Below are 5,015 nucleotides of genomic sequence, written 5' to 3' on the forward strand. Positions count from 1 at the left end.
AGGAACAAGAGCAGAGATGCAAAGTCAGCTGGGGAACTAGTTAACAACAGAGAAACTTTCACTGACACTAGAAGGCTGTATCAGTTGCACAGGTTTGGCTGAAGGGACAGAAATCCCTCCCAAGAGTGGCTAAACTGCGAAGGCATCTCACCTGGAATGTTTGATGATGATGTGAGAGGCGGGAGGTCCAGAGGTGGTCTGGGGGCTCACAATGTCATCAGTGACCCAGGTGCCACCCTCCTCTCTACTCTGCAGTTAACAGGATATTGATGTCACTCCCTGATGGGTTGCACTGCGGCTGCCTCCACTGCAATCATCACATCTGCATAGCTAGCACTCAAGCCAGAAGCAAGGGGCACCTTCTGGAACCCAGCCCACCTCTTCGCAGGAAGGAGAATCCCTCACAGAAGCCCCCAAAGACTACCTCTAATACCTCATTGGCCTCCTTGGCCTTCAGGGCCTTCTGGGCCTTGCCCCGCCCACCCAGCCTCTCCCCCAGGGGTTCCTGTAGCCCCCATCAGCCACATCAGTGAAGGTAAGTGAAGGCAGGCGCGTGCTTGGCGCTTCTTGGGCAGGCTGGGGGTCCTCAATATCCCATCCAGCTTCCCCTCGAGAGAGCCCAAGTTGGGGACAGGGTGTAAGTGTTCATGCGTTTGCTAACTCGTTCAAAACCACTTGGCCCCTACTTTGCAGTGAGGAAGGAGAGGGGACATGAACACAGGCGACCTGGACAGAAAGTGCACATTCGGAGAGCAGCAGGGAGAGAGGGTGAGTGGACGCCAGTATGGCTGCCCCTGTCTGCAGAGGAGGAAACTGAGGCATGGAGAGGTACAGTCCCTGCCTCAGATCACAGAGCCCAGACCGTCTGGCTCTAGCATCCCGGTGCTTGGGCAGGGCCTCTCCCGGGTGTGCTGTGCCTCTATGTACCCCTCACTGAGACCCTCACAGCAGCGTGGTTATTTCTGTGGGTGCCGGAGGGCACTGGGGGTGGGCTTTCTCTGTGGAGTGCTTTCCCCCAAGACTGGCACCCCAAGGAGCTGGGCTGTGTGCACAACTGCACAGCCAGGCCTGTATCCACGACGGCCACGTTGTAGGGCCGACTCTGTGTCTGCTAAGTGAATGCGTGAATGTCTGCACTGAGCATGCATTGTGCCCTCCATCACCTCGTCTCTGCTGCGTTCCTCCCTGCGTGGCTGTCACCTCCTTCAGGCCTCCTACCAGGGCAGTCAAGGGGGCTGGAGCTGCTCAGACAGTGGCAGGCAGCCTCAGGGACACCTGTGGCTGCCCCACACCTCTCCTGAGCTATCCTGGGTCAATCCACAGGGAGGCCAAGCCGGCTTCCAGGCTTCCAGGAGCGTCATCACGCTCTCTGGGCCTGAGGCTGTGCAACTTGGTGTCCAGGGGGATTTCCTGATGACCCAGCGTCCAATGGGGCACTGGGGATCAGACCGCTTTCAAAGTCCATTCCAGGTCCGGTAACCTTTGGGGCAGCATAGAGCCAGTAGTTAGTGATGCAGGCTAGGGGCTGCCTGCTCTGTGACCTTGGACAAGGGGTTCCCCTCTCTGTGCCTCGTGTCTTCATTCTCTATCCCTGTCATCGCAGAGGAAGGGAGAGGGGAGGCCCAACTGGATGGCACAGTGGAAGTGGGGAGGCCCCATCACATCCGCTCCACTCCTGCCTCTGGGCCTTTGTGCACGTGGTTCCTCCAAGCGCAGCCACAGCCTGTCCTCATTCCCAGCAGATGAAATCCTGTTGGTGCTCTGGGGACACCGAGATCCCAGCCCCTCTCTCCCATCAGATCACCCCCTCTCCCCTCCGAAACCCTCTACACCACCGCCTCCTCATCCGGCATTCTGTGGTTTCTCGAGGACAGATGTCCAGTCTCCCTCTTTCCCACAATCTACACAGCTTCCACCCGAGGATCAAGTACACAGGAAGTGCTCAATACACACTGAGGCTACAGGGGCCTGCTCTCCGTCCTCCCACGCCAGGGCACACCCACGCTTCGTTCCACGGGCCCTGCCCTGGGGCTCCGACTCCAGCCCTTCTGCCATCCCCGAAATCCGTCAGCTCAGACAGTACATGTGCTAGGGCTTCACAGGGCTGCACTGATGTGCAGGTCATGTGCTGGGAGGCGTCGGCGGTTGAGGGGAGGGCAGCTTTACCGGCCACAGAGGCCCTGAAACAGTATGGAGCCCCTGACCGGTACTGCAGGCACCTGGCAGCCTGCGGAGCACTGCACCCTGCCCAGGAGGCTGACTCTGGGTGGGGGTGCCGTGATGGTGTCCCCCGCATGCCCGGGATGCTGACTCTGGGGTGGGGGTAGTGGTGAAGGTGTCCCCTGCACGCCCAGGAGGCTGTCTCTTGTGTGCTGGGTGGTGAAGGTGTCCCCTGCACACCCAGGAGGCTGACTCTGGGGTGACGGTACTGGTGAAGGTGTCCCCTGAACACCCAGGAGGTTGACTCTGGGGTGGGGGTAGTGAAGGTGTCCCCGGCACACCCAGGAGTCTGACTCGGGTGTGGGTAGTGGTGAAGGTGTCCCCTGCACACCCAGGAGGCTGACTCTTGTGTGGGGGTAGTGAAGGTGTCCCCTGTATGCCCAGGAGGCCGACTCTGGGGTGAGGGGTGGGGTGGTGAACGTGTCCCCTGCACGTCCACAAGGAGGCCAGCAGGTGGGGACCAGGGGCTTTCCATGCAGAATCTGGACCCGCCTCGAGGCTCCAGCCCCTTCGCTCATCTCTAGTCACATGACATAAATCAAAGGCCAGGAAATAAACCTCAAGGGCCAAATCAAGACTTGTAATGAAAATTTTAGCATCTAAAAATTGGAAGAGTTGAGATGGAAACCCAGGTGTGGAGCTTTCTGTGGTGGTTGTCTGGTCTGACAGGAGAAGACGGAGCCACAGAGGGATGGCCTGGAAGTCCCTTTTGAGACTCGGGTCCACGAAACACAGCCAGACCAATATTAAGCCAGCCACACTGCTGGAAAACTGACCTGAGGATTAATGCGACAACCACAGAGTTCTACTGGGGCTGGGCGCGGAGAAGTGACCTAGGGGGACAGACACCGCAGAGGGCAGGGAGCTCCTTTTGCAACCAGAAAGAGGAACAGTCGGGGGAGAGGACAGGAAAAGCACTGCCCCCCAAAAGCAGCTGGAGGGAAAGGGGGACGCGGAAACAACCGCAGGGCCCTACCTACAAAGGGAGAAGGGAGAATGGAGAGGGATTCAAATCCATTACGACTCCAGAAACGGGAGGAGGGGGGCACAGGGTGAAACCCCCCAGCTCCTTACCTGGCGTTGCTCTGGTGGGAAGGGTGACTCCCCAAGGGCACAGGGGGTCCCAGGGTCCTCAGAGTTTCTGCTGCTACATGACAGCGTGGGCTCTCTGGGGCAGGCTGGCACCCTCCTGTAGTCTCTGGGTACGGGTAGCACTGCAGTCCCGCGAACGGTCCTGGGGGCGACCGGCACCGGCCATTACTCGGTCAGACCCGCCTCAGAAGGTCTGAGTCGGTCCAAGCCACAGGCCCTCAGAAGAGAGGGGTTGGGAAACACAGCCCTGTCTGACCTCAAACTGAGAAGGGACGTGCCGCCTGGCAACCTGACAGATTGGTCTCGGACACTGGAAACGTGGGAATGGACAGGAGCCCAGCCGGATATGCCAAATATTGAGCATGAGCTCACGACCCTGAGATTACAAGTCTACCAACTGAGCCATCCAGGAAACCCTGTTGCATGTCTATACACCAAAAATTAAGCAATCAGTCCCACTTGTAATTGCACCAAAAAACACTAAGATACTTAGGAATAAACCTAACCAAAGATGTGAAAGACTTATACTCTGAAAATTATAAAACACTGATGAAAGAAACTGAAGATGACACAAAGAAACGGAAACATGTTCCATGATCATGGATTGGAAGAAATATTGTTAAAATGTCCATAGTACCCAAAGCAACCTACACATTTAATGCAATCTCTATCAAAATACCCACATCATTTTTCACAGAACAAAAAATCCTAAAATTTGTATGGAACCATAGAAAACCCCAGATAGCCAAAGCAACCTTGAAAAAGAAAAAGCTGGAGGCATCACAATTACTTCAAGCTGTATTACAAAGCTGTAAGCGATCATTGGCACAAAAATAGACACACTGTCAAGAGAACAGAATAGAAAACCCAGAAATGAATCCACAATTATATGGTTAAATAAAATTCAACAAAGCAGGAAAGAATATCCAATGGAAAAAAGAATGTCTCTTCAACAAATAGTGTTGGGAAAACTGGACAGCAACATGCAAAATAATGAACCTGGACCACTTCTTACACCATCCACAAAAATAAATTCAAAATGGACTCAAGGGGGTGCCTGGGTGGGTCAGTAGGTTAAGCATTTGACTCTGGCTCAGGTCATGCTGACAGCTCAGAGCCTGGAGCCTGCTTCAGATTCTGTGTGTGTGTATGTCTCTGCCCCTCACTCACTCACGCTCTGTGTCTTCTCTCTCAAAAAAAAAAATTAAATAAATAAATAAATAAATAAATAAAACATTTTTAAAAGTTAAAAAAAAGGACTAAAGACCTAAATGTGAGTCCTGAAACCACAGAAGCCTAGAAGAGAGCACAGGCAGTAATTTCTCTAATATCAGCCATAGCAACTTCTTTCAAGATATGTCTCCTGAGGCAGGGAAATAAAATAAAAAATAAACTATTGATACTCCATAAAAAAAAAAAAAGCAGCTTCTGCACAGAGGAAACTATCAACTAACCTAGAAGACAACCTAAGGAATGGGAAAAGATATTTGGAAATGATATATCTGATAAAGGATTAGTATCCAAAATAGATAAAGAACTTTAAAAACTCAACACAAAAAAATGGATCATCCAATTAAAAATGAACAGACATTTTCCCAAAGAAGACACAGAGAGAGCCAAAAGACACATGAAATGAAGCGTAACATCACTCACCATCAGGGAAATACAAATCAAAAGTTCCAGAATGGCTAAAGTCAACAACA

General features: G+C 52.8%; 1 long non-coding RNA gene across 1 annotated transcript; it reads left to right on the forward strand.

The window, feature by feature from the left end:
- Nucleotides 1-36: 36 nt before the first annotated feature.
- LOC115275213 lies at nucleotides 37-2,144 on the forward strand. Its single transcript, XR_003901425.1, has 3 exons — nucleotides 37-535; nucleotides 694-768; nucleotides 1,910-2,144. It is a non-coding gene; the product is annotated as an uncharacterized LOC115275213 (long non-coding RNA).
- The last annotated feature ends 2,871 nt before the right edge of the window (nucleotides 2,145-5,015 follow it).

The sequence above is a fragment of the Suricata suricatta genome, chromosome 12, assembly GCF_006229205.1.
Source record: "Suricata suricatta isolate VVHF042 chromosome 12, meerkat_22Aug2017_6uvM2_HiC, whole genome shotgun sequence".
Taxonomy (NCBI): Eukaryota; Metazoa; Chordata; class Mammalia; order Carnivora; family Herpestidae; genus Suricata; species Suricata suricatta.